Genomic DNA, 23,995 nt, shown 5'->3' with positions numbered 1-23,995 from the left:
GCGCCTCGTGGCGCTTGCGCCGCGTCAGCTCGTCGCGCCGCCGCTGAGGCTGCCGGGAGTTGCAGTCCCGGGGCGGCGACGCGGAAGATGGTGCTTGCTGGCGCTGTAATGGCCCCCTGGACTCTTGGCGGTGGCGGCAGTGGCGTGGCTCTACTGATCTCCACAGGTGAGTATTTCGGTATGGCAGCTTCCCCCCGCTCCGCCGGCCTCTCAGCGATTTGTATGCGCCTCGTGGCGCTTGCGCCGCGTCAGCTCGTCGCGCTGCCTCTGAGGCTGCCGGGAGTGGCAGTCCCGGGGCGGCGACGCGGAAGATGGTGCTTGCTGGCGCTGTAATGGCCCCCTGGACTCTTGGCGGTGGCGGCAGTGGTGTGGCTCTACTGATCTCCACAGGTGAGTATTTCGGTATGGCAGCTTCCCCCCGCTCCGCCGGCCTCTCAGCGATTTGTATGCGCCTCGTGGCGCTTGCGCTGCGTCAGCTCGTCGCGCCGACGCTGAGGCTGCCGGGAGTTGCAGTCCCGGGGCGGCGACGCGGAAGATGGTGCTTGCTGGCGCTGTAATGGCCCCCTGGACTCTTGGCGGTGGCGGCAGTGGCGTGGCTCTACTGATCTCCACAGGTGAGTATTTCGGTATGGCAGCTTCCCAGTAATTTCATGCTGAAACCAGAGAAGACTACTCCAGTTGCACCCACTTATACTCTGCAATTACGAGTGCGTTACAACAGAGACTGCGTTATGATTTGGCAAAATTCAGAAGAACAAAGAGGCAGTTCAGTCTGTATACGTAATTATGCAGAATGCAAAACCAGCATTTGGCTCCATTTTGAGTTGAGTCGTTGGTTGTCCAGGTGCCATTTTGGATGGGAGGACGTATTTTGCGCTAAATAATAGCCCAAAAAACACATGGGCCACAAACAGCAGCTGCTCACTTTCCGGTCATTCGTGTTGTTCCTGTGTACTTGCACTAACCTTTTGCTGTAAACGGTGCTTAATTATGTGACATGGTGTAATACCATCACTTTGTTAATTTCGCGGAACAGGCAGAGCACAAAATTACCTAAATTGCACAAACTGTGCCAACATCATTTTGCCCAGTGGTGGAAGAGAGGACCATTCACTGCAGCAGAAACTGTTTCCAAGGGCAGCAAATAGCAATCAGCCCATACAAATGTTGCAATCCTTGTACTTCATACAGCTGACGGTGTTTATAAAACTCAGTAGCAAGTTGGGAGTAACTCAACTTTTTAACTTCATACTCCCCTACTTCCAGATACATAGTGGCATTCAACTCATATTTTTGAGATTGGCAACCTTAGTGAAAGTCTATGGAAAACTTCACAACTGAGCGAAATTTGTGAACTTTTTCACCTTTGTGAAAATGTATGTTGCACGTATCCTTGTTTCACCCCCCCCCCCCCCCCCACCCCCCCCCCCAACAAAAAAAATGGTGCTAGAAGAGATTTCGGTCGCAGGAAATAGCATTTTGCAGAGAAACCTCAGCAAAACGTTTTCTTGCGGCAAAAAATTCTGCACATGTTCTAAGGCATGGAACTCAAATGGAAATATTCAATTCAAGTGAAGCGCACTCTGGGGACTGTGTTTGACTTGATTACGTTCTGTATGGGTTTTATTGTAGTGAAAATAAACTCACTATACAGAGACAAACTTTGCAGGGGGATGGCACCCGAAGCTTTACAATGTATTTAAAGAATGAAAATCAGGAACTTCACACACCGAATACAGATTCTATGATGTAATCTAATTTAAATGAACTACATATATATATATATATATATATATATATATATATATATATTCACTGAAAAAACCATAGGTTTCACACATGTTATAGTTAGCGGAAATTTTACTGATAAAAAACCAATGAAATTCCCCCGTTATAGTTAGTGCAGGCAACTATAACTCACGCGACCGCAATCCTCTGCTGATGCTAATACCGTATTTAGACACTTATTTGCCCATGTCTTCTTCCATACATTTTTAGCTATACATATATTACAAATATTTTTTTTTCATAAAGACACATATGTCATCAGCAGAAGATTGCGGTCGCGTGAGTTATAGTTGCCTGCACTAACTATAACGGGGGAATTTCATTGGTTTTTTATCAGTAAAATTTCCGCTAACTATAACATGTGTGAAACCTATGGTTTTTTCAGTGAATTTGCAAGGTTTTTTAAATGCTAATTCCTAACTATAACGTGTGTGAAACCTATGGTTTTTTCAGTGAATTTGTACGTTTTTTTAAATGCTAAGTTACTTTACGCCATTCCGAACTCAAGGCGGGTGCTATTTCCGTGCACAAGGGTGAAGCTCTTGAATGTTCCACAACAACTACGAAAGAAATTCAGAGCACTCATTGGGTAATTATAAAGACATTTATTTTTCTCTGTCTCCCTCTCTCCTGTATACACGTTTCGGCATTGTGCCTTCTTCGTGCTGGATTTGAGAGTCATTCCTACACAGTGCCTGATTGATTAAAATACTGACACCATCATTTTCTTTGGTTGTTGGTGAGCCAATGTGTAGGCTGAACAGATGTTCATAGTTCCCTTGGCACAATTCCGATACTCCTCACCTCAGACTTCAATGCACTGTGCAGACCCCTTGCTGCAGCCGCTGGGTGTTGCTTCTCAAAATGCCCGTAGGCGTCAAGCATATGGCTTGGCGTCTTAGGTTTGAATAACCCACGGTCTTCGGTGGCCGCTGGGAAAGTTGAACAGCGGCGGTTCAGGCTGTTCATAAATGTCCATGCCACACTTTCACCCGAGCTGCTAATTTCAGGGCGGGTGCTATATCCGTGCATGAGGGTGAAGCTCGTGTATGTTCCACAACAACTATGAAAGAAATTCAGAGCACTCATGGGGTAATTATAAATACATTTATTTTCCTCTCTCCTGTATATGCGTTTCGGCGTTGTGCCTTCTTCGGTGCTGGATTTTCCAATGGTGAGCTAATGGGTAGGCTGAACAGATGTTAATAATTCTCTTGGTACAATTCAGATACTCCTCGCCGTAGCTGCTGGGTGTTTCTTCTCGAAATGACCGTAGGCGTCTGGCATATGGCAGACACCTCGTGCACGGATATAGCACCTGCTTTGAGTTGGGCAAAGGGGCACCTTCCTGCACAAAAACAATCACAAGAGGCATTTTGCTCTTTCTATGTGTGCTGCAGAATGCATCATACATAAAAAGAGGAAAAAACTAGGAGAAATAAACATATTTCTTGCATATCTTTTTGCCACATTCCAAGGTTTACCAGGTTTGGTAAACCTGGGAATACCTCAAAAACCACGGGAGCTGCTTTGGAACACCCACTGCAACACCCATTGAACGTCTCCCTTGTGCAGAGTAATACAACACATAGATTACTCCATATTTTTGTTGCATGGCTTCAAAAATATGACTTAGAATTTAGCATCACACATGTACCATGTAACGTGGTGCAAGCATGATGCAAAGCACTCATAAATAGGCCACTCAGAGGTAGATTTACAAAAGTGAAACAAACCAGCATAAAATGTGTATATTGAATTTACTTCCCAGTGTAAAACTTTGCATTACCAAGGGCGTAGCTTCAGGGAGGGTGGGTGTTTGGGGTGTTACACTCCCCCTAGACAATGTACTATTTAATTAATAGTTGGGTACAGGAGCTTTCAGTCAAGTATGATAAGTTCTCTGTCGGAATTTACAATCCTTTCCCTTTCCACTGGCCCTTAAATACCTCATGTGCTGCTTCTCATATAATGATTATCATGATACGTTAGTGTTATTGTTGTAAAATCTGAAGCTCACCCTCTCCCAGTCTTACTGACCTGGCTACGCCCCTGTGCATTACTTTGCGTTGGGTGTTTTTTTTCAAGGAATAGTACATGTGAGCTCTCTATCTACTACAAATAGTAGAGAAAGTATTGTAAACATAATAACTCCTTTTTTGAGAGTGGTGTTAACTTGTATAAATGCTTTTATTTCACCAAACATTTCTGACTTTGCATGTGCGCTGCACCGTACAGCACACATCCAAAGTGTGCAAAGTTTTAAAGTTTGCCTAGGAATAGTATTTTGTAATGGCATGGTACCCTTCCAGTACAACACCTGGGCTAGACATCATGCACACACACTTGCACAGTGGTGCAATGGTGTATGTGTGGTGCCAGGCAGTCTACTTGTGTGCCAGCTCTTGTGAGAAAGCAGGGCACTGCCACTTCTTAGTAGATATGGCACTTTTCTGCTTCCTCCCTCTCATGCAGTGAAGCAACTTCGTTTCCTGTGCTGCACTACATTGCATGCAATTATAAACCATGCAAAGAGCGATGCTTAGGCCACAGTACAGCACAAGCAGAAGCAACCCAGGCTCTCCAACTGTGCTCTGCGTTGCAGTAGGAAATAGTCCGTACACAGATCAATGTAGTTGTAAAACCATAGAATGCCACCACAGTGCCAACAATAAAAATTCGTTACCTGATAATTATCCTAAAAAAATCTTGAGGGGATATTATGTGCTCCACAAATACACCTGCTATGTTAAGTATATGAGGTTTACTTTTCGACCATTCCAGCTTAATCTGTCAAATGAAAAATTTCCTTTAATCTGGGAAAAAGGTTTCTTCAAGCCTGCTGAATCTCCCTTCACATAAAAATTGTGTTTTCTAGAAACAACTCCTCACTTCAGGAATTTGTTTCTGGAAGCAAATGATTCTGCTGAGCAGGTGCTACCAGTGGCGGCTGGCAAGTAGTCAGAGCCAGGGGGGGGCAGGCAAATGTGTAATCGGTGTGTGCATGCATGCAAGGTGAGTGGTAAGTGTAAATTTGAAAAAACACATCTTGCTTACTGCATGATGTCCAACATTCTCCTCACTCCATCCTTGTTCTGCTTTGTCTCCTGCAAATTCCCCTAACCAATCCTGTCGCTGCTCTCACCCACATTAGAGCAGCGCCAGGATTGAAGGGAGCGTCCTCTCTCAGCACTCCTGAGGGAACTGGAGGCTTGCGCTTGCTCTAACCCAGCTGTCTTAAGACAGATAGGTTAGAAAGGTTTAAAATACGCTTGTCTAGCTGGCCGTCACAAGATGGCTGGTCAAAAAATAATGCACACTTTAAACTGAAGTGCACAGCTCACTGCTGCCACTCAGCAGCAGTGTTGCAATGGCCCCGCCCAGTCCTGACACTCGGTTCAGTACAGGTGGTTGAAAAATAAAATGGTAACAAATTAAGTTTTTTTACCATTTTATTTTTTTATCTCTGGGGCTTTCCTGGGGGACATTTTTGGAAGAGGAGCCACCCCTGAGTGCTACACACATGGCGCTAACTCAGCAAAATTACACTGCAACCGCCACATCAGAGGTTACAATGAAGGGTTTAGAGTTTCCACCCTCCTAACTATTACATCTAGGTATATGCTTAGCTGGAGGGCCGACATGCCTCCTGCCTGTGTCTAAATCATCCTGATAGACATGAAGATGTTGGTTAGCTTAAGTTATCTATTCTGCTTTGTATGAAGAATTCACACAGAATTGACATTAAAAAAAAATACATTCAGCCCTTTCCTTTGTTATGAATGCACCAATTAAGCTCTGAAAATATTAATTACTCTAATCACCCATCCTCGCACAAGTGCTTACTCAGAGCCAAATACTTTATTCAGTTTATAAAACCACATAAGTACACAAAATGACACAGACAAGCAAAGATGAACTAAAGTAAACTATTCAGTCAAGTTATTGAAAAATAACAATCAATAAGTTAATGGATCTCTATGTCACAATTAGATAGGACCAAAGAATTATAAAATCCCATAAAATAGGCTTTTGGAAAGAACCATGAAACATTAATTGTAGTTACAGAAACATATACTGGGGCATATCTGGATTCTCCTGTTCTAAAGAAAGATTAATTTCCCAAGAATGAGATGCCAAAATAGAGTGCCACTTTGTAAAGCCTACTATCAAGTAGTAAGTCATCATACACATTAGATACAGTCTGAAACCTACACATCAGATCATAGATAACAGAACAAAGTGTCAATGTGCATGGAGGCAGCCCCACGTGAACCAGGAATTTAACCTAGCACTTTGGCTCTGATACACCAGCTCTAGTGAAGATACTTGGCAACTGCACAGACAACAGTTTCTGCTGTCTCTGCACATAGCCTGAGCGCTCTGAAATAGTGTCTACACCCAAGCTGTCTACTTATCTGAAGAATCCAACTGTTTCTTGGATGTTCATTTTCAGGGCAGAAGAAGATAAAGTGTAGTAGGGTTTCTTCTGCAAGCAGACATACTGGACAAGTAATGCTCGGGTCAGCTTTGGATTTCTATTTGGAACAAAAAGACTGAAGTGGCAAGGTACATGCCAAAATTCACGGTACAGTTGCCTGGCAGCTTGAGTAATTATGTCATCAAGAAAGGGTTCAAGCACAGTGTGTGGTTTGATGTTAAGGAATTCTTTAGTTAGGGTGCCATGGTTGGCGTTACTCATATCTTGGCCCTGTCTATGGTCCCAAAAAGTGTCTTTGACTGTACACTGGATACATGTAGTATATGGGAATTGTCAGCCCAATATTCCCCGTGACCAAGCTGAAACAAAGTGTCCATGACATAACTCACCCACACCACTATTTCTTTTAAGGCATTGCAGTACTCCTCTAAGGCCGAGGTGTATTTTAGCCTACACAAGTATATTAGTGGCCTAAGCTGGGCCTTATAGGTTATTGGTTTAACGCCCATGTCCCGATGTAAAGGCAGTAAAGGTGTGCTTCTTGGGAGGCTTACCAAAGATCTTAAAAAATTGATTTATGCTACACCTAGTTCGGTCAAACCTAAGCACCCCCACATCTCTAAGCACCCTCACATCTCAGCCCCATAGAGTGAACTCTCTTCCGTCTTTGTGCTGTAAACATTTAGGGCTTGAGAAATGAGCTTAACTTTGGAGGACTTCTTCAGCCTTAAAATTGCCAACGCTTAATGGGTTAGGTTCAGGCAATTTGTTTGAACTTGTGGGGACCATACCATGTTCCTAGTTAGATAGCGATAGAGCTTGGACCTCCTCTATCCAGAGATCCAGTCTGTTGAAGATACTACAAAAGACCTTCTGAATGATGTCAATGAGACTTATTGGTCTATAGTTTTGAGGAGAATCCCGTGGACCAGTTTCATAAACTGGAACAATTTCTGAAGCTTTCCAGTTACATGGGATATTAGCCCACCTGACTACAGCATTAGATAATTTGTGAATGTATAAGGCCTAGTTCTCTATGTTCAATAGGAAAACGTATCCAGGAACACCATCGGGCCTGCAGGCTTACCTGTTGCAATGTCTTTAAGTGCACTTATGGTTTCATTTTCCTTTATAGTTAAGGATAGAGCAACAGCATGTGTATCAAATTGTGAGTTAACCCGATCATCCACAATCATCTCAGAGGGAGGACCATAAAGATCAGAAAAATGTTTGTACCATTACTCAGGGTGGAGAGAATCTGCAAGATCACTTGAGACCTCTGCCTCCCCATTAGCTACCAGCCACCAGAACCTCCTAGCATCCTTAGAAATTGCTGCCTCATAGAAGTCTCCCCCGATCTGTGTGTCCCAATCATTGTGATCTTTTATCTGAGCTAGTTTGATATTGCTTCCTTAAAACTCTAATGAGCTTAGTACTACTGCACCCCAAGGTTTGGCATAACCCATTTTTAGCTCAACTGCAATCCTTGCTAAACCATGCATAACCAGATTTTATTACCATTGGGCCATCAAAATGGTTCTGCATGGAACATTCGCCTAGGATATTTAACAACTTCTTCTGTTGCAGAATTTCTATCCTGCAGAAACATGGAGCTGTCTAGGTCCTTTACAACATCTTGCAATGCCCTGCTCATTTTAACCCCAGGGTCTAATTGAACCACTGTCCTGGCCATTTTATCCTACGTCTATTATTGGATGGATTTAAGTTTGTAGAGAGGGAAAGTGGAACGTCCACCGAGTAGTTAATTAAACCTTTTGGTGAAAAGTGAATAGCATTGTGGCCGCTGTCACTCTTGGTGACCACCTTCATATTGATTAAACTTTTCCAAAGTGAAAAGGCAATCAATAGATAGTCAATTCTACTGGATTGACCAGGGCGATTAATGCTTGTAGGTCAGATGGCATACAGGTATTACATGTTCTCAGACCGTAGGATAAAGTAAATAACAATAACTGATGCACTGCATCTGTCAACTGCTTCGCAAATGCACTGTCTGATGGGGGGATACCCCATTCCTCATCTAATGCCTCTAATCACCTACAAAAATTTGGGAATCGTGCATATCGAATTGTTCCTTATGTGTAATAGGTTGTTTTAACGTAAGTGTTTCGCCTCCCCCTCTCACGCAATGATTGTATGCATTGTATACAAGCATACCAAAGTCCTCCCCTGTAATGGGTATGCCTTGAATATCATGGGAAGCAATATCAAGCGGGCACAGTATGATATTAACTGAAGTGCATACCCAGACTAGGAGGCCACCAGAAGGTCATCCCTTCCCATTCTGACAAGCAGGAACAAAAAAATGTATTTAGCCAGACCTGTGAACAGGATCAAGACACCAGAGGGCATATTTACAAGGAAAATATGGAGCATGGAGCTGTGGCAAATTGTGCAGTGCCACGTTCCGTCATTTCCAAAATGCAAGGAGCTGCCATATTTACAACAATACAGAAAACCCCTGTGTTTTCCATAGCACTGGTGCTAAAAATAGCTGCCTAGTGCCAACATAGACACCCTTGCACCATAGTGCGAGGTTGCCTGTGTTGCAGGGAATGGTTGTTTATGTGTAGGAAGGTGTCCTTTCCTGCTTATAAACAATCAAATAATGGTGTTTTGCTACTTCTATGTGTGCTGCAGAATGTAGCACACATAGAAGTAGCAGATCGCCATTATATAATAATTGTTTATGTGTAGAAAGGGACACCTTCCTGCACATATACAATCATTAATGGCATTGTGCTCTTTCTATGTGTGCTGCAGCACACATAGAAAAAACAAAAACGAGGACAAATAAAAGTATTTCTCCTTATTACGCCATTCTAACACCTGCCATTGCATGACATTAGTTTTGGTGCTGCCTCAGATTTACACATCCTTGTAAATATAGGGCAGCATAAAAAAGCAATGGGTCTTGCGGTGGAACGCCCACAGCAACACACATTGCACTCCTCTTTCACGCAGATACCTGCATGAAAGAGTGCCATATTTACAAAGCGGCGTTAAGCCACAAAATTTGGCTTAAAGCCACTTTGTAAATATGGTGCAGAGCATAGCGCCACCGCAGCGTCGGTAAAAGTGACATTCTGATGGTGCATTCCCCTTGAAAATATGCCCCCAAGTTACTTACAGTAGTCCCATACCGAATTGTTCTATGAACCCCCTTCATGCAGGGTCACCAAACTTAGATCTTATGATTGCCAAGTTCCAAAATAAATGTCAATGATGTTTGGATTCTTGATTTGCAGTCAGTGTCACCATAGGATGATGTCTTCCGTCGCAGCTGGGTGGTATGTAGGTCAGTAGTAGGGGAATATACAGGTCGTGACCATGGTGGGGTTTGTCACTGTTGTTTTTCCATCTTTTTCTCTCATCTATTAACCTAGTGTATGTGAAAGGGAAAGTGTTAATGGGAGATCTACATCTTGATGGATTACCGGGAGGTTTTAATTCCCTGATTTCTCAAAATAAAACTACCAACTGCAATATTAAATGTGTTACCTCTGCTTGTAGCATCCTAACCAGCATAACAATACTGGCAATGTCCACGTTATGATTATACCACAGTCCTGTGATTGCAATTTGTTGAATTGGTAAAATTAGGCCATCTTCAGCACTCACACGTCCCTCGCCCAGGCCAATACACCATTGGGGGCCACAAGGACAGAGTATCTATTCGAGCATGGGATTGAAGGGACATGTCTCAAATGATTTTGTCTGGTGGACTCAGTATCAGCAATAGCATAGAAGGTAGCATCAGAAAGTCCAACAAGTGTAAGACCATCAGCACCTGCCGGATTCACATTAGATCCAGGGGATTTAATCTTCATTTTTCTTGTGAAAATATCTGCCCCTTTGCCTTTACTCATGCCTTTCGCTTTGTCACCCTCCAAAAGTGATTCAAGTTCTTCAATTAAGGTGTCAATGTCCTCAAGTGTTGTACTGACTTGGGCCCTGCCCTGAGAGACAGTCCAGTTGAGCTTAGAATTTGTGATCTTCTTTCCTACTAGAGTTTCCGTTGCTTTGCGTTTGCCCATTACTCCAGCCCCTGTATGTAGTGTAAACTGTGGCATGGGCAAACAAGCTTAAGACTCACCCATGCCACAGTAAAAGAGAGAACTGTGTAGTGGGGTTTCGCCACTCTCTTCCAACTGACACAACCAACACTTCTTGGTATAAGAATATCTAGAGTACTTCAGGGGTCAGTGAACACAAGGACCATACAAAGAAGCTGAATGTAGATCCCACAAAATGGAATAACATCGCAAACTATAGTTAAACAATGCCTCCGATTGACAGGAAGTCCAACAGATCTAAATCCTTGCACTGACTTCCAGCACTTCCAGTGCACGTGCCAGCCCACACAATACAGAGGACTCTGGCTAGCATGCAGTGAGCAGTTTAATATCATTTCTCCGCCTCCTTTCTGCTTGAAAGCCCAACTGGCACAGACGTATCACACTTCTTCCTGCTGGGATCAAGAAGTCTTGTGGGCTAAAGTTCTTGGCACAGATTTTCACAATAATACAGTACCTCCTTTGATTATTTGTCACAGAGACCTCCCCTAGCAGGGAGAGAGAGGATTAATGTTATAAATAGAGAGTGCCAGGGATATGTTAAAGGCTCTTACCACACATATCAAGAATATCCAATAGTGGAGCCGAAAGGAGTGGCCCTGCCCATCTCCTCCTGGAGCTGAGGAGTGCAGGACCGACCGGCCCTAGGCCCAGGCTTCACCCATGCATGGCCTGTGCCATGAAATTGAAGTTGAAAACACACAATTGATGAATGGAATGCAGAACAAATTAAAACATTCACCCTCAGTCAAGAGATCTGGGTTAAATCCATCATTCTTTTGCTCACCATGCCACCCCAGTTTAGACCTGGCCATATGCAAATCAGTCTTGACCCGGTACCTCATGGGAACAGTCCAGCCCGAACTGCCAAGCCAGGTCCTCCCTGGACCGGAAACAAGCATCCTAGGACCGGTTTCAGGGTTTCAGCCCTCTTCAGCCAGGATAGCTTGATTCCAGTGGCACAGTGAGCCCAGGACCCACATCTGGGCATACCTGGCGCACTTAGAGCAAGAAAGCAAAAGACACATGAGGCACAAGGTCAAGACTGATTTGCATATGGCTGGGTTCAAACTGGAATGGCATGGTGAGCAAAAAAACGATGGATTTAGGCCCAGATCTCTGTACTGGGGTGAATGTATGACATTGTTCTGCATCCTGTCCATCAACGGTTGTTTTTGCATTTGTCACCCCGAGTGGGCCGGGTATGCCCAGACGTGGGTCCCGTGCTCTCCATGCCACTGGAATCAAGTTATCCTGGCTGAAGAGGGGTGAAACCCCGAAACCGGTCCAGGGATGCTTGTTTCTAGTCCAGGGATGACCTGGCTTGGCAGTTCGGGCTGGACTGTTCCCATGAGGCACAGGGTCAAGACTGATTTGCATATGGCTGGGTTCAAACTGGAATGGCATGGTGAGCAAAAAAAATATGGATTTAGGCCCAGATCTCTGTACTGGTGTGAATGTATGACATTGTTCTGCATTCTGTCCATCAACTGTTGTTTTTGCATGAAATTGAAATTGGCACTTTATAGCTCATCAGAAGTGAGGAAGGCAGAGCTGTCAGCCCCTCCTTCTTGGGCAAAGATTCTGGAACTTCGAGTCACTGCTGGTATAGCTTTGGCCACATCCCGCGCCGTGAAGATGAAGTGGGTGCTTTATAGAACTTCAGCAGCAGTAGGTGTAGCTTTGACTGCTTCCCATGGAGATGAGGTAGGTGTTTTATAGCCTGTCAGAAGGCAGCAGGGAAGGCGAAGCTGCCGACCCTCCTCCTTGGGCAATGATTATGGGACTATGAGTCCCTGCAGGTGTAGATTTGACCACATCCCACGTCCACGGAAATGAAGTAGGTGCTTTAGAGTGCTTCAGCAGCAAAAGCAGAGAAGGCAGAGCTGATGGCCCCTCCTCCTTGGGAAATGATTATGGGACTTTGGGTCCCTGTTGGTGTAGCTTTGGCCCCGTCCCACACTATTGAAATGAAGTAGGCTCTTTAGAGCCCGTCAGCAGAAGAGAAGGCAGAGCTGTCAGCCCCTCCTCCTTGGGCAATAATTATGGGAATTTGAGTCTCTGCTGGTGTAGCTTTGGCCGATTCTAGTGGTTACTCAATAGGCTATGAACACCTCCCCCACGGGCAGCTCTTGGCTAGGCTAAAACAGAATCCATCCTACCTTCTGTCTTTCCCTAAAGATTCCCATTGCAGCTGAGGGACTACAGAAAGATTGGACACCAGGGGCCGTATTACAAAAAGTGCCCGGGGGCACAAGGGGTGTTTGCGCCCGCTTTGCGTGCCCCGGGGCACATTGGTATTACAGAAGGGGCTGCAAATGTTTGTGATGCCCCTTCTGTACTACTGATAGCACTGGCACTCATAAAGCGCCAGTGCTATCTTCAGGAGGCATTTCCTCATTTGCATGGGGGCATGCCCCATGCAAACAAGTGAATTCCTTTGCCTCCGCGCCCACGCCGTATTATAGACGGAGGCACAGAGGCAAAGCAGCTCGCAGGAGGCACGTGGCGCACTGTCAGCGCGTTCCCTGAGAACAGCCCCTGGAACAGGCAAGGGGGTCCTATAGACCGCCAGACATCCCCTCACAGGTGGGTGCCATCACTCACAGCACCCACCTTCAAGGGGATCTCTAAACCCCCATAAAAGTGCAGGCAGTTTGCCGCCTGCACTGTGAAAACACGGAGGGGCTTCAAAGAAGCCGCTTGGTTTTTCACATGAATGTGCTGTCCTCAGGGCAGCGAGAGTTCGCGACTGTCATGAGGGCAGCACATTCATCATAATACAGTGCATTTTTCTTCATTGCGCTAGGCGCACCATTTAAAAGGTGCGCCCGGCGCAATGGAGCAAAATGCACTGCATGTATAATGCGGCACCAGAAGGACGTTCTACCATTCCCAAGCGCCGGGGGTCCATTTTGAGTTATGAGGACTGTAAAGAGGCATGTAAGTACTGGGATGAGGAATGATAGAGTAAGCAATAATAATATTAAGCATCCTGCACATTTCTTCCTTAGCTTACCTTTGTCTAAGTCCCTACATAGTAAGGATGTACCAGAGGAGGAAGTAGATAACCTGATCCCACCAAGGCAAATTAACTCCAAAGTAATACCAGAAGCCAGCAGACTAGGGACATAAAATTAGGAAAATGTAGTGATAAGAATACCTGAAAGCAACCAGACGAAAAGATCAAGAACATCTGAGTATCGATGACAAACACACTATCAGGAAGAACAGAGGAAACAAAAACCGGTTAACTGGCCAACATCGGCTGAAGCCTAACCGACCTAGACCACAAGCCTGAATGAACAAAAGCAGACTGCCCAACAAAGCAAAATGAAGAAAGATCATAGGAGACCCAGGCCAAGGAGAACAGTCACATGAAATATCGATGCAAAATTGAACATACAGTCTGGGCAGGCTAGCAGAAAAAACACAGGTACACAAGGAATACCCAAAGACCAGAGACAGGAACCCAGAATGAGCGGCAGCCAAACAGGTGACCAAAACATGAAACGCTGCAGTGGAAGGTTACCTCACTGAGATGCCTGCCTAACTAAGAAAACCTACAGGAAGATTTAGCCAAGACCAGACCAATGCCAGGAGAATCCACTGGAACCACAGCAAGAAAGAGCACCTAAGTAAGGCAAAAGTAACAGTCCAAGTGGAACACAGAAAACTCCCTGAAAGACAATGCAGTGAGATTACAAATGGAAGGATAAACAACAACCAGGCCGAGATAACATTTGACAAGAGACCAGGCCTCACCTGGGCCACTGCAAGGCAGCAAAGCAGCAGACAACCCCCATGAAGCCAGAAGGAACAAAGAGAGTGAATAACAATCATACTCAGCAAGGCCAGACCAATATTACAGAAGGAAAAGTAGGGCAAGAAATTAAGAGCAGACTTGCAGACTGAGAAAAAGACAGAGATATCCCCTACAAATTACCACCCTGTTATCACATCAGAAAAAAACTGCAGAAGAGCACTGCAGGGTAATACCCGGAGGATGAAATAGGTCAAAGGAGAGTAAACAACAGGACAAAACAAGATGGAACGACACCCAGCTGGAGTAAACTTCCTATCAGGGTACCAAAACCGCAAAACCCCAAATCACTAAGGGCCGGATTTAGATCTTGGCAGACTGGTTTCTCTGTCACAACAGTGAGGGATATCCAAACCACTGCAATATAAATTCCATTATATCCAATGGGATTTATGTTTCAGTGGATGGGATATGTGTCACGGTTGTGATGAAGTAACCGGTCCATCAAGATCTAAATCAGTCCTTCAGACTGGATTCCCCAGCACCACTCACCAAGCCCCAACAAGAGTGAAGGCCTAGAACACAAAACACCTTAATCCATCACAATTCAAGGGGAAATGGAAGACTAGGAACCCATGCAGTCAGTGGTGGAGTGTGTGGAATAACCCCCATGCCCGGAGCCCAGAAGAGAGCATAGGGAAAAATCCCAAACCAACTTGCAGTCACAATAATAGGACAAAGGTCACTAGGCAAAGCAGGGAGTCAAAGAGCATTCCCAAAAATAGGTCATCCAGTAACCTCATTAAACACTCACAATCAAGTGATGCAGGACATCAAGTAATGACACATGAGAAACTCAGATAGACAGGCAAAAACAAGTGAAAGGGCACAACACCCTCAAGGGCCAAGTGTACCAGGAAGTACAAGAGGAAGGTTCAGGGGCCACTGTTCATGACCCAGCCACAGGCTGAAGATGGGCAAGCAGAGAAGAGCCAAAAGCACAGCATTTGAGATTAGCTCACCATCAGATAAAAGAGACCACACCAACAGAAGTTCCTTCCAAAGAGCAGAATGCACCCCAGAGATACATGCTAGCCTTACAAAAGGAGGGAACACTCAACTAAGAAGGAAAGGAAACAACAGCACCCAAAGACTCTTCACAAATACCCAGGAATAAAACAAAGATGGAGCAACAGACAGACCAGGGGAAACCAATGCAGGCAACTCAAGTGAACAGTGTGGGCTCCTTTTCGGGGACTTCAGGGTGCCACCCCCCTGCCTCCTGTGAGGCTCCACATCCTTCACTTTGACTCTCCGAATCCAGACACTGCGCATTACTTAATTTAGCAGCGTTCATGAAAACATAACTCTTGTGTTTTCATGAACACTGTCAGTGCATTGGTCAGCCCTCTCTGCCTTCTCTTCAGGCTGCGGATGACAGGAGGAGGAGGGAGTTGAGAGGGATGAGGCATTACCCAGCTACAGAGTGCTGTTAAAACACAGTTCTGTGTAGGTGGATGCCTTGACTGCAAATGCCTGAAGGGCGTAGTTCAACTAGAGTCCCCTCACTCAGGCACAATCCATTTTACTTAGCACACATACTCCATATGCCTCAGGCAGCACAGTATAACTCCTAAAATGTGGCTTTCAGGCATACATCAGTGAATCCCTGAGGCCAATGAGAAGCCACACAGAGAGGCGGGGGAGTACCCTCAGCTCAGTACTAGCCTTTTATAGGGCTGTGCTTACAATCCTTTCAAGAAGCTGGAAGAAGAACTGAGTTGGGTCTTTCCCTTTTCAAACCTGCCCTTGCTACTCTGGCTAGTTCCTCATTCAGGATCATGGTAATCTAGTTCCAGTGTCCTGCACCAGAATACTGCTCTGCTGCAAAGGATTCTAGATAAGTAAAACAAAGTTTGTTTCTGTGTTAATGTAGGTATATGTTTGTGAGTGATTAAAAGTGAATAGGGTTGAATGAAAGTGTGTGTGAGTGTGTTTGCAAGAGTCAATGAGAGTGAATATGAGTGAAAATCTGAGTTTGAATGTATATACATATGTTAACGTGAGTACTAAGGAGTGAGTAAAAGAGTGTAAGTGCGTTAGGAGGAGTAAGTGATTGGAAATTGTGAGAGGAGGTGGAAGTGAGCCAGGAGTGTAGTTATCAATGATGTAGCAGGTGCAGTTGCCCCAGGGTCCAAGTCAGTGAGTGGGAATGAGTGAGTGTGTGTAAGTGTGTTTGTGAGAATGAGAACCAGTGAGTATGAGTGCATTTGTGTGCAAGTAACACTGAGTGGAAGTCAGTATGAGAGAGAATGAGTAAGTGAGAGAATGTGAATTACAGTGACCAAAGGGGAAGAAAGAAAACGTGAGAGGAAGTGTGAGTTGGGCAACGTTTGAAACAAATGGGGTAAACTCTTGGCAGGTATTATGCCCCAGCACTTTCAAAGATCAGCAGCCACTATTGCAAGGCAAAACGCCAGAGGGCTGATAGGAACACCAGGAAAATTCACACCATGAACCAGAAAGGGATAGTAACAAAGCAGACCCCCACTAGGAAATACACCAGACCCCCACACCTGGAGGCAGACCCAGATAAGAGCCCAAAAGTCCCCTGAAAAGAAAAAGGTAAAACCTGGCAAAAAGATTGCAAGAGCCACAAACTACAAGATCTAAGGCACTAAGCCACCAACCAACCATGACACAGGATCAGTAAAAAGAACTTGGACATGCCACCTTAAAAAGCAACCCTGGATAAGACACTCACAGTGCAAGAAGATCACTGAAGGGCAAGTACCTAGTACACTGAATCAGAGGTGGATCTGGGGGCTGGGAAGAATGAGGAGGCAGGGCCCCCAAAACAGAAGGATGACCTCCAGTCAGGAATGGCCACAGGAATCAGGGCACTGGAGATTCAGTGCAGACACCAGCAAACCTGGAGGAAACTCCCCAGAAAGTGGCCCAGGGGCAAACCACGTGTGCCAACATCCAGAGCAGGAGATAGTCATATATGGCAGGGTCAGTATTTACCCCAAACATTTAGAATACAAGGGACAGTTGTTAGAAATGGGGTTTCTGGTTGTCTAGGGTATGCATCTAAGTCAGACAGAACCCACCACTCTAGTCAGGGTAATGGAATTACACACTCAAGATAACCCCTGCCCACCCCCTTGGCAGCTTAGCAGAGCAGTCAGGCTTAGCCCAGAGGAAATTCGTAAAGCGTTTGAGCAGCACCCATACTCACCAGAGTCACACTAGGCAGAACTGAAAAAGAGACTCCACACAGGGTTGTACAAAAATTTCCTTTGTATTGTACATAAAACACATTGGACCACAATCACATAGACCACTGTGCCACTAGGCATGTCACATAGATCATATAAATCATTTTGACAATCGGGCAAGTGTCATAACATTACAAGTTAGTGCAATCCAGTAAATACTTATAGATTGCGCACATTATAAAAATAGCATGCCAACATTATGCATAACACCATCACTGTACATTTTCTATCCCCCCTGAAGTAAGGCACATTGGCATGTCAATGCAGTGTGTAAACCGACTTGTAGCACCACGCAGGGCATACAGAAAAGGCATCCTGTTTGGTTACCTCCAGAAAGCACTGGAATCACCATATAGCACTAAGGAGTAACATAACATAAATTCTGCCCTCAGGATTGAAAACAAATTCATGATTATAGGCAGAGCTTTAACCCAAATGTGCTCATTTAAACCAAATTGACTGTCTAAAGTGAATGCACATCCCCTCTCTCCTGTCAGTCTAAACCAGACGGTAAATACACATCCAGGCAAGGCACAAAGACTCATAAGCACACACAAATGCTCACTTCTAAAAGTGGCATTTCTAAAATAGTAACAACAAATCCACATTCACCAATAAGTAGTATTTACCACTACAATCCCAAATATATCAAACATGGTCATGCTACCCCTCTCATGTCAGAAATTACCACTGAAGAGCATATCAGGGAATCCCCAATGCAAACCTATGAGAGGGCAGCCTCACAGCAGTGAGAAACCAAATAGGCTCTTTGTCACTACCAGCACATGCCAATCAGTTAAGGCACATGCCCAATCTTTTACCAACACATCACCCTGCCCATGGGACTAGTTGGGCCTACCTTAGAGGTGACATATATCATAAAAGGGGAGCTTTAGACGTGGAACCACTTAACAATCCACGTCACTGCAGCAGTAAACTGCGTGCGCAGGCACTGCAGCAGCAGAAGCCTCAGACAGGTTTGAAAGGCTACTTTGGTGGGTGGTGCAAGCAGCGCTGCAAGCCCATTAGTAGCACTTAATTTACAGGCCCTGGGTAAATGGGATACCACTGTACAAGGGACCTTCAGGTAAATTAAATATGCCCAACAGGTGTAAGCCAATCTTACCAAGTCTACAAGGGAGAGCACATACACTTTAGCACTGGTCAGCAGTGGTAAAGTGCCCAGAGTCACAAAACCAACAAAAACAGGTCAGAAAAAAACAGGAGGAAGGCACAAAGTTCTGGGATGAGCCTGCAAATGGGGCCAAGTCCAACAACAGTCAACCACCAAAGACTAATAAATGGCAGAAACACCTGAGGTGTTCTAACTCAAGTCCATCTCTCTTTCCACGGGGATGGAAAAGGCAAGGGAAACACCAGAAATACGGGCAATGTATCAACACAGTTTCCTCAAGTCCAACAGGAAGCACGGAGAAAAGACCTATGCTAGGCCCCAGTTGAAGAACTCAAATATGGGCCACAACATGGACAAAAGCGAAGGGACATTACACAAACTGAGACACTCCAGATAGAATGCACAGTGACATGGCCAAACCTAGGACTCACTGCGGCAGGTGTCCAATATCAGCACACAGCTAAAAAGAAACTGAACCACATCCTCAAACTCAACAGGGATTGGGAAACATAATGGGGAAATCCCTACAAAGCCATCAATCCCAATAGAGGGACAGAGGCACAGAAAAAGACCACAGACATGAAGATATGGCAGCTCAGAGCCCTGCCAGGGAGGAATCCACAGTCCAGTCCAGACTCCACAGGAACTAAGGTGGCTGATCAAGGCTGATATGCATATGGCTGGGTCTAATCTGAGGTGGTATTATGGGCTAAAAAGATGGACTGGGATGTAGCCCATGAATTAACAGAGGTTGAGATTAATCCAAGCATCCCACCCATATTTTCTTTTTACTTCAGAATCACTAAACCAGGGCACCAGCCTCTCAGGGATCCCCAATGCCCCACACCTGCAGCCCCTTCCTTCATCATACAACAGGGGCTGCAGGTGGCCAACCAAGCCCAAAGCCATGACTAGAGACAAAGCGATGCTTCCTAACAATAGCAGTCCATGGGCCACCAAAAAGCCTCCTGGTAATCCTCGTGAAAAACTGAAGTCCCCAAAGATCATCAGGCAGTGCGATCCCTGGCGAGAAAAGAGATATTCCACGAAGACACATTAAGTAGAGCAACAGGTCAGGCTCTCCCTAAGCAGCAGATTGAAGCCAATCCCCCCTCCAGGCACAATGGAGAAAGCTAGACCAGCAATACCCAGAAAAAAGCAGAAGTATGACTCAACACAAAAACAGGGACTCCAGAAATCACAGCCCATCACCAGCAGATGCCAGTAAACATGTAAAAGGCCACTCAGGTACTAAAGTATTGATTGAGTGAGTAGACAGTTTAGTAGTCTGAATTTTAGATTATCCTTAGAAAACACTGGATTATTTTTACTCGTTATATTAGTCTATTAGTCTTTTATCTTTCATAGGTGATTAGCTAAAATATGTTGCCCCATTATCAAAATAATTTAGTAACTTGCATTTTTATATCATTTTTAAGATATATAGCATTACTAAATTCTTCATTTAATAATTTAATAGAGTGTAATGATTGTAATGTTTGTTTTGCCTAGTCAGCATAAAATCAAAGAAATACAGTAAACTTTAATATTAAACACTGGGTTATACATGCACTCGGGTGAATTGGCAGTCCTGGATTCATATCATGCCCTTATTATGCATCCGCTCGTGCCACATTATCAGGGGTGGCAGCTCTGATATCATGAGATCTTTTCTGTGAGTTGCAAAAAGTGCAAAGAGATCCTAGGGCAAGGTGGATTCTGGTTAGCCTGAGGATGGATGGATCAGCTCATCCACCTAATTAGTTATTATGGTCCCATCCAAGACGATGCTTCCTCTCTTAGTGAAGTTCACAATCTCATGCTACTAGGGCCGGACTGGGAACCCAAAGCAGCCCTGGCAATTTTGTCGGACTAGCCCCCGGGATGGGGGCAGGGAGCATGCAAGTTTGAAGCACTGCTGCTATTGATACTGGGGGCCGTTGTTGTAGCACTTCTGCAAAACTGGAATTTTTGAATTTCATTCAGCTACCAGCGCTATCCAGCGAGATGTTTTAAGGCCTGGGCAAAGTGGGCTCTGGCCCAGGGCCCCAGCCTTTGATGGAGCCCCCAGATAGAGCAAGCTCTGTTCAGCTGAGAGTCTTGCCCTGTTGACCTCGAATAATTATTGTTTTAAATACCGTTTTCTTTTAATATATTTTAATGTGGGTGATTGTGAGAGTCTATTACAGATAGGTTTGCAGAGAGTTGTGTTTATGTTTCATTCCACATATGTTAAAAAAAGCTTCTTTTAGATGACAATAGGATCTCACATATGAGAAATGGGACCATGTCACAGAGATTATTTGCAGTAACATTAGTGGCTGGTGCTGTTTTATAATATTGAAAACACGTCACTATCCCTAAATATTAGATGTAAACATATTTAGAATTTGAACTAGTGCACCTGTACACTGTCAGTGACCTAGACGAAGAGAGCATGAAATAGCTGAAACAGGATCATAAATTCAAAGCTGTTCCGACAGGGGCCCCCAAAATAAATTTGGCCCAGGGCCCCCAAAATCCTTAAGATGTCCCTGCTACACGTCACTGCCACAGCTCCCATTCTTAAGTTCAAGATGCAATAAAATCATGTCCCAATGCTAAAGCTTGTGGGAGTAATAGCCTACCGGCCGAAACATATAAGGTATTCGAAGCCCAAGTGGCAAAGCTTTCAGTCATCCTCTTTAATGAAATTCTAGAAGGGTGTAATTTACCCAGTTTTTTCATGGAAGCAGTGGTTATTGCCTTCCAGAAAAAAGATAAGCCTCCTGATCAACCAGGCTCTTAACACCTAATTAGCCAGATGATCAGCTTCTACAAAATCGCCACCAAAATCATCACGACCAACTTAGCCCTAATACTGGTCGAGCACAAACTCTGGTCCATCCAGACCAAAATGCTTTTTGCTTGCTAGATTGATTACACCCAATGCTATTTTTTTGCTACAGATCATCGACTATTACTTTAATAATTACAAAAGTGGCTATTATCACGCTTGATGCCGAAAAGGCATTTGACCTAGTACAATGAGACGTTTGTGTTTGTTTCACCATATTACTGAACTTTGGCTTTCCCCTGGAAAATGTATGCTTATTAGAAAATCGATATTAGAAGGCTCAGGCTAAAATCATAATTAATTCCCAAACGGTGGGGTGTATCACCATCAAAAGAGGCAAAGGCAAGGGTGTACTATTTCACCCGTTCTGTTCGCTCTGTTCATTGAGCTGTTGGCTGCCACATGAAGGCATGATTCGCAGATTATGGCTCCCATCCAGGATGCTCCCAAGATAAAACTTTTTGCAGATGGCCTGATCTTATACCTGGCTGCCGAGGAGCATAATATTCTGAATGCGCTCACCAAAATTCAGGCTTTTACAGATATTGGGCGCTATAAAATTAACCACGCCTAATCTGAAACTCTCCTCTTTAATAGTACCCCTGCGGTTTGACCCACCAAAATTAGATCTCATTACTCTACCACTTGTCTCATTAGATACCTAGGTACATGAAACTTTTCATGAAACTTTTCTGATCTTTTCTGACTAAATTACACCTTCAACAAGGCACGTGGTTTATTAATTCAATGGCATTCCCTGGCTCCATCTAATATAGGACGTGTAGCTTTAGTCAGGATAGCTTTTTCTTCCACTATTCCTGTTTAGCTTTTCAAATATCATGATCAAAATTTGCTAATCCTTCTGCAATGAAATAGACTCAATGATACGCCACTTTTTATGGCAGGGGAAGAAAGCCCACACCAGCTTGATAACATTGCAGCAAAATGTTGAAGATGGAGGGTTAGCTGTCTCGCACCTTAAAGGGTACTATCAAGCGGCGTTCTTTGACTAGCTTGCTCATGCAGCAATCATGAGCACCCGTTCAGACTGTTTTTACCTCCAGCAGATGTGACGAGAGGTCAATATTCGGATTCCTGTGTTCTTAAAAATACCAAAAACTTTGCAAATGCAGTAGATGCAAGCTACCGCACATTGTGGTTTTTATACGTAAAACTAAAAGATACATTTCAGATTCCTCAATTTCATCCCTATATTCACCTGAGGGAATGTCCTCGGTTAGGATTACAATTAGAGACTGAAGTCATAAGGGGATGGGGGAGGGCAGGATTTTACAGTTTCAGAGATTTCATGCTGACCGGGATGGTGAAGTCCTGGGAACAACTGACTGCTAATAATTCACCCATCTCCCTTGAATCTGTATTCTCCTATCTGCATGCCAACCATTATTTTAGGCAGCAATAAACAACTTTGGGGTATATTCTCAAGAACGTGTGATAACTACTGCAAGAGTAGCGTAACGCAACTTTCAACATCGCAGCCTATTGCGGTAAAATTACGCAGCGTCAACTAAGTATTCACAATGCGGCGGTACCATGCGATAGTCACCAGCTAAAGCGTCAAATGGGCGCGCAAAAATCAATGCCACGCCGCAAAAATGCGAAACACGAATGCCAAAAAGCTGCGATGAGGCCAATCGTGATACAAAAAGCTATGAAAACCAGCGGAAGGCCAGCAAATCCCATGCGTCTGGCGGGGAAATGCACCATAAAAGCAACAAAAACAACACACCAGAAAGAATCCAAAGTGCGTAGCAACATGGATGCACCCTGACCCAGCGCAGAGGCCAATGCGAACCCCACAAGCCCCACAGACCACCAGCAAGGATCAACGGGCTTGGGGAAGGCCAAGGAGAAGAGGGAGAGGAAGACGGAGTGCAGACCGCAGGAAAACAAGACCAACGTTACGGAGGTGACAGTACACAACCAGCAACTGACCCACAATCAGACTACCTTGAATGCAGCCAGACTGTCGAGGAGGCCAATGGAGGAGGCAAAGAGGCATGACGTGAAAACCTAAACCAGACACAAAGCCGCTGCCAACAGGAAGGCAGCAACGGCGACAGGAGGTGGGAGTCCTGCCCACAGGAGGAGCTGGAGGAAATGGAGGCCAGTCATCAGTGTGGAGTCCTTGCAAGGAGGTGGGAGTCCGGACACAGCTCGATAGGACATGACACAACAACAACAGGGTGAGGATCTAAAAGGGACTGGGGGGACGGGGGAGATGGGCACAATGGCACACATGCGCAACGATGTGTAGCACACTGCACAACCACAATTACCCAGGGACATGTCCCCCATCCCCGTGGCACACTGCAGCACACACACATAGCAATCACAGCACATCCCATGACAATGTGGCATAAAGTGCAACACCGACACTGCAGAACAGGGGACACAACTGGGTCTGCCCATGCGCTCAAACAGGCCAATCACATTGGACAGAGAAGGGAACTGTGAGATGCATATGTACGGGTACAACCTCACATCAGTCAAGTAGTCCAAATGTCCACTTTCCCAACTCAAATTGCCTGCACAGCCCGAACAGTCATGATGTACATTGTCACACAGTCTGCATGTCTACAAGAACAGTGCACCAACATAAATGTCAACACAATGTCAACATTCATCTCCCC

The sequence above is a fragment of the Triturus cristatus genome, chromosome 4_2, assembly GCF_964204655.1.
Source record: "Triturus cristatus chromosome 4_2, aTriCri1.1, whole genome shotgun sequence".
Lineage (NCBI taxonomy): Eukaryota > Metazoa > Chordata > Amphibia > Caudata > Salamandridae > Triturus > Triturus cristatus.
Note: the sequence above shows the minus strand (reverse complement) of the source record.